This window comes from Castor canadensis, chromosome 14 (assembly GCF_047511655.1).
Source record: "Castor canadensis chromosome 14, mCasCan1.hap1v2, whole genome shotgun sequence".
Taxonomy (NCBI): Eukaryota; Metazoa; Chordata; class Mammalia; order Rodentia; family Castoridae; genus Castor; species Castor canadensis.
Genome location: NC_133399.1, coordinates 24,343,525 through 24,356,276, shown reverse-complemented (window position 1 = coordinate 24,356,276; position 12,752 = coordinate 24,343,525). Strand labels below are relative to the sequence as shown.

The 12,752-nt window shown below is 33.8% G+C and overlaps 2 pseudogenes; both read left to right on the top strand.

Moving 5' to 3' along the window:
* The first annotated feature begins 761 nt into the window (after positions 1-761).
* Positions 762-1,712, top strand: LOC141416188 (olfactory receptor 7D4-like; annotated as a pseudogene).
* An 8,975-nt stretch (positions 1,713-10,687) lies between these two features.
* LOC141416366 (olfactory receptor 7D4-like) lies at positions 10,688-11,676 on the top strand (annotated as a pseudogene).
* The last annotated feature ends 1,076 nt before the right edge of the window (positions 11,677-12,752 follow it).

Below are 12,752 nucleotides of genomic sequence, written 5' to 3'. Positions count from 1 at the left end.
AGTATAAAGGACTGGTGGCATGGCTCAAGTGGTATTGCGCATGTCTGGCTAGCACAAAGACTTGAGTTCAAATTTTTCCTTTCTGAGTACTTACAAACTTTGTGTTTAAATAATAAGCATACCTTTTCTCATTCAAGTGCTCAGTTACTAATCCTCACTCCTATACTGTCACTTAGGAAAGTTATATTTCCCAAATAATAATTACAGAGACTGGTGGAGTTATGCAAGTGGTAGAGCATCTGACAAACAAATAATGATCATAGTACTTATTCATTTCCTGTTAAGTTCCTGGTATTATTAGACCTCCAAAAATGTGATGGTAATAATCATGCTTTCAGAAAAAAGAAATATTAGGGACCTAGGATTAAACTTCACAAATCTGTAAAATATTAAGTCATAACATAAAAGTTGTTTGACATAAAAATTTGTAGGAAATCACAATTACGAAGCTAGTGGAATGAATATAGTATTAGGATTACCAAAAAAGTTTATGAAAGCTTTTAGTGTCTGGGAGAGTTAGATCAAACAAGAAAATAGTGGAATGCATACATAGTAAAAGCAAGAGATTTCTTGTAACTGAGGGAATCAGAATAATTATAAAACTTCAAATTGGAAATGGGTTGATACATGTATAAGTAATCAAAGACATTTGCAAACTCAGTAAAGGATGAAGGGTGATATTGAAAACTGATAATTACCTGAAGTGTCAGCTAGTTATTCTTAAAATTTTTTATTTGTCTTTTTCCCACAAAAGATATACCATGTACCTGGAAATTGAAAACCACACACTTGTGTCAGCTTTCACCCTTCTAGGACTCTCAGATAATCCCAAATTTCAGCCACTGTTATTTGTACTGTTCCTATCAACATATCTGATCACTGTGTTTGGAAATCTGCTCATTATCCTTGCCACCATCTTTGATTCCCACCTCCACATCCCCCTGTACTTCTTCCTTTCCAACCTGTCCTTTGTGGACATCTGTTTCATCTCAACAACAGTCCCAAAGATCCTGGTGAACATCCAGACTCAAAACAAAGAGATTTCCTACAGACAGTGCCTCACTTAGGTATACTTTTTAAATACATTTACAGGAATGGATAATTTTCTATTAACTGAATTGGCCTATGACTGCTTTGTGGCCATCTGCTACCCCCTGAACTACACAGTCATCATGAACCCCTGTTTCCGTGTTGTCCTACTTCTGTTGTCTTGGATCATCATGTTCTGTGTCTCCCTCACACACATTCTGCTAATGAATCAATTGAACTTCTCCATAAGCACCGAAATTCCCCATTTCTACTGTGAACAGGCTCAGGTTCTCAAAGTGTCCAGTTCTAATACCAGCATCAATAGCATCTCTCTATATATGATGACTGCCCTGTTAGGTGTGTTTCCCATCAGTGGAATCCACTATTCTTACTTTCAGATTGTCTTCTCCTTAATGAGGATGTCCTCCATTTCAAGCAAGTATAAAGCATTTTCCACCTGTGGGGCTCACCTCAGTGTGGTCTTCTTGTTCTATGGAACAGCACTTTGGGTTTATCTCAGTTCTGCTGTGACCCATTCATCCCAAGACAACATGATTGCCTCAGTGATGTACTCTGTGGTCACTCCCATGCTGAACCCATTCATCTACAGTCTTAGGAACAAGGATTTCAAGGGGGCCCTGGTAAGACTCCTCAGCAAACAGCCTTTTCTTTTTCATGGATAACAAAGCTGAGAATAAAGGGGACATGATGGTCATAAGCCAAATATGAATTTCAATATCCCGAATCATTTGTATTCATTTGACATAGTTTTTATATGTTTTTGTATGTATTTCTCCCAAAATTTCCCTCAGTAATTCCTTTTGGAAATTTTTTCTTCTCTATGATTGTTCAAATATTCCTAGGTTAATAAATAGGGGTATTGCAAATATAAGCGATTGTGCTCCTTCACTCCATTTTAGGAAGTTTGTATGTGCTCAGATAGTGTAAAATGAGGTTGTAATTCTCTTGTTCTGCATGTGGATATCAAATTTCAAAATGCCACTCACTTAAGAGACCATTATGCATTTTAGACATCATTGTGAAAATCAAGAGTCAAGGATTATGGAATGAAACTTGTAAAACTAGAGCAAAATACATACTTCCTCCACTTTTATTCTGTTAGGTATTTTTGTCACAGAGACTTGAAAAATAACTGATGTTATAACTTCTATCACAGGAGTTGAGTTGTTGTTTTAGCTTACATGATTATGCAACTCAGAAGGCTTTGGAACTTGTCTGTGGGATGAATGTGGGATATTTTGGTGATGCAAAGACAACAGGAGTTTCAGAATTCTGTATTTAGAGCTTAATGGGTTATTCTGATGTGAGCTCAGAAACCCATAACACTTAGTGGAATACAGATCAAAAAGAATGTGGTCATAATATTTCAGACTGGAAGGAGAATTCCAACATCAGTTTGAGTAGAGTACAATCCTGATGAATTCTGTAAAACAACTTGTCTACATTTTGTCTTTATCTTGGGGCTGTGTGGGGCTTATCTTTTAATCATGGAGAATGAATTAATGTGCTGGAGGAAATTTCAAAGCAATAACATCATTCAGATATTGCACAATTATTGCTGGCTGCATTTGGTAATATTTACTATGAGAATCAGAAGATTTGAAACAAAACGGGAAGACTTGAATATTTTCATTTTGTGCAGAAAAATCATTGTAAACTTTGGGCTAAAGAACATATTGGTTTTGAAGAGATTAGCACAATTAAAAATGAGTGAACTACTTCATACAGTCAATTAGAAAGATAAATGTAGAACATCTTAGGAATTGACCACACCACACACATCACAGGCTGAAGATAATGAAAGAGTAAACTCATTTGAATGACTTTTCCACGAGAACAGTACATCTCCTGAGCTACCTGCTTACATGGGGCTACCTAGGAAAATTATTCACCCAGGATTTATTTCAAAATGCTCAGCTCCCCAAGCATTCATAATCCAAAGGAGTTATATTCCAGTGGGCCCTCACTATTAACCAATGGTCAGCTGTCCTTGTCTTTACCTATGTAATACTAGTTTTGCAAACAGGTGGAATGCAAGAGCAGTGAGATCATGGAGGCTTCCACTCACATTTCAAAGGAAATTATGGAAATCTAAGTGATATATGACATTTGAAATACATGAAGGCACTCTCTGAGGAGAAATTCATGAAGCTGTAAAGGGGAGTCTAAACTAAAATGGAGATCTCAGACTACTGGGGATTCCAATGACACGGAATGATTTCATGGAAAGCCATAGGTGTGTATCCAGCCCAAGAGAGTGGTAATGTGTGTTGTATCCAGTATGGACATTTGGTTCGGACTGCCCAAGACTATTGGAGCTCATGCAACCATGTGACTCAGAATCCAATCATTTAGCCACAGGATTTAATGGTTTCTCTGTCAGTCTACCTTTGGTCTTGTTTCTTTTTCTTTGGTGTTCTAGGCTTCCTTTTACAATAAGAAAGATGTCTCTGTGGCAGTGTATCTTGGAAATATGTAACATGTGCTTGATTTCACATGGGGCTCACAGCTCAGTCCTTGCTTTGAGTATCACAGGAGTCTTTGAGAAAGAACTTTTTAATGATTTTGGAAATCTTAAGATAATGAGGTCTCTTGTGAGATGAACATGAACCTTTTGGACCTTGAGGGTAGAATGCTATGGTTTGGAAATTAAATGTTCCTACAAAAGACTCATGTATGGAATAGTTGTTCCTGAGTTGACAATATTTTGGTAGCTGCTAGATATTTTGGAAGGTAAACCTTTCCTGATATAAGTTTGTCACTAGGGGCATGTACTTGAGGTATGCTTCTTGTTGCATTTCTCTCTCTCTTTTCCTATCTCTGTCTCTGTCTCTTTGTCTTTCTCTCTGTCTTTCTCCTTCCTGATTACCATGAAGGGAATAACCAGTTTCACATGTTCCAGTTTCTATAATATTTTTCCTCCTTACATGCCCAGAGTGAACCAAGCCATGGACTGTGGAAAACCTCTGAAACTGTAACAGTCCTCCTTTGAAGTAATTTATGTCAGGTATGTTGTCACTGCAATGCAAAGCCTGGAAAACACATCAGTTATAATGAACTTTACATTAATGTAAAAGGATAACCTCTTTAAACATTGACTTTGGAATTAACAATGAAAGACAGGACTGTAAAACAAGTATAGTGTGTGGTGGTTCATGTAGGAATGGGGAGGGTGAATGGAGGAGATGAAGGTGAAGTAATATGGTTGATGGTTTTCATATCCATACATGAAATAGAGTGATGAAACATCTTGCAGTTGCTTTAAGTGGAGAAGGGAGGAGATTGGAGGGGATGTGAATTGTGAAGATTGACCTAACCAATGTACAACATAAGTCTATTCAGAATTGTCACAATGAATTATCCCTGTAAAACAAATATATCCTAACCAAATGGGAAAAATAAAATACTTTACATTAAGCACTATAAAGAGTCACGAGGACATTGCATAATGAAAAGATATGAGTTCAATAAAAAGGCTAAAATGATTTTATATATTTATCAGAAATTAATTGAAGACCTGGATATCTGAAACAACAGGAATGAGAGATAAAGTTGAACACAATGATAGTAAGTTTTTCAACACACCACTCTTACTTTTCTTTTTTCCTTTTTGTTTTTCTCATGGTGTGGAGTTTGAAATCATGGCCAGGTACATGTTAGGCAGGTGCTCAAGCACTTGAACTATCAACACATGTATGGAATTGTTGTTCCCCAATTGAGAAAACAGAAGATGTCATGATGAACATATAATCTAGAAAAATGTCAGTCAGGAAATATTGGTTTTAAACTACACTTTGGGCCAAACACACTAGACAGAGTAATAGAGAAGGTTCTCTTCAAGGGCTACAAAATACATGATTTCTCAGTAGCATATGCAAAATTCTGTAGAATATACCATAGTTTAGGCAACAAAATTAGTCTTAACAAATTTTAAAAAATTGAAAAATTAAATAACTTTTCTGAACACCATGACATAACACTAGAAAATATCAGTAGTAAACTTTGAAAATTCTAAATAGTTTAATTTAATTAAAAAGGTCCAGAACAACGAATAAAACAATGAAGAAATTTAACAGCATAGTAGAAAATTTATTAAGAATAAAATGAAAATAATACATGTGTAAAACCAGGGGATCCAGCAAATTAATGTCCCAGAGGGTTTTTATAGCAATAAATAACTGCATCAGAAAAGAAATGAAATAAACAACCTAATAAACTCTTAAAAATCTGGAGAAATAAAATGGGTGGATATGAAACAATAACTAACAGAATGAAGTAAACAATAAATATCAGAGCAGAAATACATGAGATAGACTCTAGAAATATATAATATCAATGAAATACAGGAAGAGTTTTTAAACAGATGAGTAAAACTGATGACCAATTAACGAGACCAATAAATAACTGAGGATAATCACTTAAAACTAGAACTGAAGAAGGATAAATCATATTTGATGCTTAATACATGCAAAGGTTTTATAGAAAATACTAAGAACATTTATTACCAGAAATCAGAAAACCTAGAAGAAATGAAAAATTCCTTGAAACCAGTAAGAATGCCTTATGATGAAAATATTCAATAATTCCCTGATGTAAAAGTATTTTACATAGCTAAAATTATTCAAGTGACTACTGGCATTAAAGAGATACAATAAATCAATAGAAATGAATCCCCAAAATAAAGTTCATGCAGACATAGCTGACTGATTTTTGACAAACTTGCTATTCATGTATAATTCAAAATTGCACTTTCTTTAAAAACCTATAATGTAAAATGGGATATCCACATATAAATAAAGAAAATTAGACAATAGTTGAATAGCTTAGAAGAAATATCAATGCAAAAATAGACTAATGTTTTATAAGGACTAGCTGAATGTATAAAACATAGAGGGGAAATTCTATACCATTAATCTGGGAAATGAGTTTTGGATATGAATTCTACATGATTGGCCACAAAAAGTAGATATGATTACATCAAACTATAATGTTATGCAAAATAGAGAAGAAAATAACCAGCACACTGACTAGAATACCTACACAATTGCAGGTATAGTTTCTAAAGTATAAATCAGATATGGAATTCATATCCAAAATATATAAAACAAAAAATTAATGGTAAGAAAACATGATCAACTAAAAACTGGACAAAACCCTAAAATGATACTTCTTAAAAGCAGAAGACATACAAATGGCCAAGAGGAATATGAAATTTTTCTTACTATCATTAGGAATTAGACAAATGGAAACCAAAACCACTATGAGATATCAAATGGCATATATTAGAACAGCTATTATCAACAAACAAAAGATATTTTTTCACAATAAAATACTTTCACATTGTTGGGGAATATAAGTTGGTAAAACTTGCTTAGAAATAGCTAAAACTTCCCTGAAAAATTGAAGAATTACCATATGAATCCATAATCATAATATGTACTCAATATCCAAGTGAACATTATATTCAAAAGATATTTACTCTCACTTATTTTGTAGCACTATTCACAACAGACAAGATATGGAATCCATTAAAGCCTTTATCAGCTGGTGAGTTGATAAATAAAATGTGAGAAAACCTGAAGTACCCTATGGGCAAAAACAGAAGGAAATATGGTTTAAAGTCTGATTGGCTTTGGCAAAGATTATGTTAATTAAAATAAAATAGGTGCATATAAATAACTATCACATGATCTCACTCATGAGAGTTTATAAAAAATCTGACTACATAGAAATGCAAAACCCAACAGTCATTAAAAAAGAAATTACAGGTGGATGAAGATGTTGGGTTAATGTTGGACAAAGAATACATAATTCAGTTCAGACAGGAGGAATAAATTTGTAATATCTATTACAGTTAGTGAATATTATATGCCTGAAAAATATTGAAGTGGTATGAATAAAAATCACCAAAAATGGTAGCAAATGATGTGATTTATAAAATATTTTAATATTTAAATATTGCATAATATAAAAACATCTAGATAGCATTTTTCACAACTCATAGGTAAAACTTTATATGTAGATTTAAGTGAATAGAGGCACAAATATATAAACTTGGAAAAATAAGAATGCTGAAGAAAATTGAAAGAGTAGGGGCCATATTCTTCCCTAAATACATGAGCCAACATTACTTCTAAAATCTCCAAAGATGGTTAATCAGGGCCATAGCATAGTAATGGTTCTTGTGATTCCTGCAGATATTAACATTTTAAGCCAACTAAAAACAGTTTGCCCTTAGAGGAAATAAGTATGTCTCTTCCTGCCACTGACTACATACACATAAAACTAATTGAAAATTTTCCACTCTGCTACCTTCTTTTTTACCCAAGGGTGATGAATTGTTTTGAAAAAACAAAATGATGTATTTAATTATGTTTTCTGAGAATTCAAACCTAGCAACAGTAGAGGATTTTATAGTGTTCCTAGTTTCTTTCCATCGTACTTTAGTGAGCTCAACCTTTGTGGAAACACAAGTGGACTTCCTGAGGGCAGATCCTGGAGAAGAGAAAACTTCAATGACTACCATAGATAGAATCAGTTTTTTCCTGTGAATGCTGAAGGAGGAAGAAGACAAAAGAGACAGAAGCTGGATACTGGACTTAAATAAAAATAATGTGAATAGGAATTTTTACATTTTTTTTGTTTATAAAGCTGAACTCTCTGTATTTTGAAACACTTTGTTTTCCAATGAGATCAGATTTTTTAGGTATTCCTGTTTTCTTCTCTCACTCTTTGCATCCTCATACTTTCTAGTAAGAATTACTAACTAGTGATTCTCCAATTCCTGTCTACTATTTTCAGTAAATTGTGGACTCCTCTTGGTGATCCTGTATCCCAGTATTTCCCTTTTTTGGTGGCACTGAGGTTTGAACCTAGGGCCTTGTATTTGTGAGGCATGGGCTCTTACCACTTGAGACATTCTGCCAGCCCATGACTTCTGATGACTTTTTTCAATATTGTGTCTCACAAACTATTTGGCTAGTGCTGGTTTCAAACTGTGATCCTCCTGATGTCTGCTTCCTGAGTAGCTAGGGTTACAGATGTGAGCCCCTGGCACCTGTTTAACAAATTATTTCTTTCTTGCATGATCACTAATATATGAGGCAGTATCTATTGTGTTCCAAATTGGATTGGATACTTTTATTCATTCATTCATTTATTGATGCAGTGTTGGCACTGAATCCAGCCCTTTCACACAGTAGGTAAACACTCTACAGTAGAATACATTCTCAGCCTAACCATTTTAAACATTCAGGAAAATATTAAATAATTCAAGCTGCAGTTTGTTAACTTTAGATAAAGACAATTATGATTTAATGTAACATCTCCTATTGGATGTAATTTGGAAACAAATACACATTCTTTTGTTAGTCATTTCTCTTTAATTTTTCATTGAGTGAGTTCTCACCTTTGGTTTCTACCCAGAGTGATGTCTGTTAAATTTTTGTCAGATGCATTTTATAACTCATATTTACAGCTATGATTTTGCTTCAGCAACCCAGTTTTTGATGAATTATTTTAACAAGCATATTTGTTTTAAACCAGTTTCTATTTACATAATGGTATTACTTGTTGATGCCATATAATGATTTTAAGATGAACACGACTCTATTTTGTTTATCTTTTTCAAATCTGTCCTTCATTTAGGCATATGATAATTTAGTGAGTTTCCTTTGTTTTGTTAGGCCTCAGAATCTATTATATAACCAATATTTGTGTTTGGTCAGCATGTACAATCTGACAGGTACAACATGTAATTCTATGACAAAGCAAATAACCAGACAAAACTGTCAAAACATCTGATCCACAAATTAGCATGAATTCATTAATGTGAGAACAACAGCATGCAAGACCATATGTAGTTCTAATATGGCAGTTACATACTCTCTCCTTCCTGACCCTCATTCTCTGCTTTAGGTCATGCTAGTCTTTCAAATCTTCTCCTTTACAAATCTCTCTCTGAAGAATCACACATCCTGTTCTCTGAATGTAGAATATTTTGTAATTTCTTATTTATGTTTAATAACTATATTCCACTATTCCTTTTTCTACTTAGGCATTCCTGTTTCAATCAATTCACTGATTCCCCCACAAAGGTCATCAGTGATTTTTTTTCTCTTTTGAATCAATGTTTATTCTTTATGCATTCATAATGCTGAAGTTTTCTGTTATTGAATGTGAAAATTCATTTTTCAATCTTAAATTAGCATTTTACAACTTCTAGATTAACAATTGTAGTATTTTAAATACTCTAATTAAAAGCATCAATTTTGTATTTAAAACTGTACTCATTTTAATACAACACATTGTTTTAATACAACACATCCTTATTCAAGAACACGGAAACATGAGCACACACAATCATGACTGCCTGTATGTATTTTAATGATGGTGCACATTCTTCTCTTCTTATCCATGTATTATGCATGTTTTTTCCTCATCTGAATAAATTTTACCTAGCAGGAAATATTTAAAAGCAGCCTTAGATATGCTCATTAAAAGACTTGTTGAATAGCAGCTAAATAGGTAACAGACCTATTGTAATTATATTGAAGAGTTTAAAATTCATTATGGCTAACCAAGTTTGAGAGATAAGTTGCTTAAAAATAAACATACTGATTAAGTTTCCTGAGATATTAATAACAGAAGATCATATTGGCGAAATTCTCATTGTATGTCATAAAAACCACAGTAGAAAACTTGCAACATCTTATTTGATTTTGCTCTTCAATCCTGCCCATCATGGAGTGAATACATGTAAATATTATTTGTGGTGAAGAGACAAATAACTTTCTGAAGGTCACAACTATCATGTGCTTGTAGAAGAAAACTCAGTGCTCAATTTTTAGATCAGTGTTTTTATACTTCACTGGAAGACTTATATATTGACAATATTGTGAAGGAGATTTTAAACATCATTAATAATTCTATGAGAATTTTCCTGTACTGAGATTTCTACTGAATAAAAAGGCATTGTAAACCTCCAAAATAAGATAAACTTATCACTACATCAACAGAACAAGAACAAAAAAAAAACCCATGAGAAATATGATATCACTATGAAGAGGAAATCACAGACTAATATTTTTTAAGTTAAAAGTCAGTGCTTAGAGTTATAACATGCAGAAGAACAGACATTACCAAGAAAATAAAATGAAATGGCTCCAATTATTTTGGATGGTTCATATAAAACTTATTTCATGTCCCATAGATTTAAAAAGGAAAATTAAAAATAATTTGCCACTGATCAAAGAGAAAATTTTATGGTACCATTAAAAAGTTTGATCAATATTGCAAATGTACTCCCAGTACAACAATAATAAACAGTCCGATTGAATGTACATTTAAAAATAGAAAGGAGAATGGTGGAGGTGGTGATTTCCAGTATGATATATTAGATGTATTGTAAGAAGTTTTGTAAATACCACAATGTACCCTCACCCACAACAACACAAAAAGGAATAAATGAAATAGAAAGGTGTAGACTCGTTAAATACATCATAATCATTGGCAAAATGTAAAAGAGGGTGGCAGATAGTTATCCTAGGACAATATTATAAAGTTATAACTAACTGAACTTCCAGTTTAATTTTCACTGAATGTTGTTTTTCTTCCTTCCCAAGAGATATCCAGCTTCATGGAAACCAGGAACTATACAGCATCATCACAATTCTTACTCCTGGGCTTCACATATGATCCTGAATTGCAGCCCATTCTCTTTGAGCTCTTCCTTTCCATGTATCTGGTCACCATGCTTGGAAATCTCCTCATCATACCGGCCACCATCTCAGATTCCCGTTTCCACAACTCCATGTACTTTTTCCTCTGCAATCTGTCCTCCATTGACATCTGCTTCATCTCATCCACAGTTCCACAGATTCTCGTGTACATCCAGGCCCAAAAAAAGGACATATCCTACACAGATTGCATTACACAGGTATATTTTTAAAATACATTTGCTGGAATGGATAATCTCACACTGGCAGTCATGCCTATGATTGTTTTGTGGCCATTTGTCACCCCCTGAATTACACTGTAATCATGAATCCTTGGTTCTGTGGTCTCCTGGTTCTTCTTTCTTGGATCATTATGTTGTTAGTTTCCCTCATTCATGTTTTATTAATGAAAAAATTGACTTTCCCTATAGATACTGAAATCCCCCATTTATTCTGCGAACTTGCACAGGTTCTCAAGGTGGCCTACTCTGATATTTTCATCAGTAACATCTTTCTGTATGTGGTGGCTGCCCTGGTGGTTATTTTTCCTGTCACTGGTATCCTGGTTTCTTACTTTCAGATTGTCTGTACTTTAGTGAGAATGTCCTCAATTGCAAGCAAGAATAAAGCATTTTCCATTTGTGGTTCTCACATTTGTGTTGTCTCCTTATTCTACGGAACAGCATTTGGTGCTTACTTCAGTTCTGATGTAACTCACTTGTCCCAGAGAAGCACTATTGCCTCAGTGATGTACACTGTGGTCACCCCCATGCTGAACCCCTTCATATACAGTGTGAGGAACAAGGATGCAAAGGGGGCCCTGGGAAGACTCCTCAGCAGAGCAGTCTCTTGTCCGTCATGGATCACTGAACTCAGAGCTAAGTCAGCTGTATGGTCCCTAAGGCAATGATGTGAATTTCAAAATTCTAGTATTTACCTTTCTGAAACACATGATTAATCTCTTCCATATCCTACATTTTTTTCTATATATTTTGCAATTTATTCCTCCCATGGCATGATATCAGTCATTCCTTTAATATTTTCTTTTATTGATTGTCCATGAAGTTCCAATTTTGGTAGATGCTCTTACAAGCATCCCAGAGATTTTCAACATGACATATATAACTTATATCAATGATGACATAGTTTTCTAGAATTTATTGTAGAGCACCCTCCTTTTCTTAATAGATCTATGAAGTCAGAAAGTAATAGACTATTGACTGTAAGGCTATTGTGAATTTCAAATATGCTAGCTCTTTTGCCTTCCTACTACACATTTAATTTTCTATTTATGAAGACTCTGATTCCATTTACTTAATATTTATTTCTCCCTATAAATTCCTTTGGTGAAATGTTTTAAATTTTTCCTTAACTAAACATGGTATATTACATTCTAGTGGAATAAGTTTTCTAATGTGACTTTGTGTGATCTTAAACATGATGTAAATTGTATGAATTGCTGAGGTGGCTTTCTCAGAATATATTGTTGAATGTTAAAACTCATCATCTTAATTTAAATATTTGCTTTCTCTGAAGAATTAAATGAAAATCTTCAGAATAAACTACTTTAAGTCAGGACTCTGCTAGTTATATATACGACTTTATCCTGGAATGATTTGGGAAATATTTAATCTTCTTCACATCATATTTGAAGAAAAAACTAAAATTAGGATAGACTATAACCAAGTACATGACACTGAGAGTACATGTCTACATCCTAATCATCTAGTTGATGGCATACTTGTGCTTTTGATTCCTAGTGAAATAATCTATATCCTAACCTGAGATGTTGCTTCATTCTCTGTGATTTTTTGTTTGTCTTTCATTCCCTCTTTACTTTCCTATCTCTTTCTTTCCCCCTTTGCTTATTGTCCTTCTCATTCTTGCATGATTTATTGGTCAATATTAACCATATATTTTGTATCACTGAATGATGCTTCACTTTTAATATACACCACAAGTTGATTTACATTAATATATTGGTGG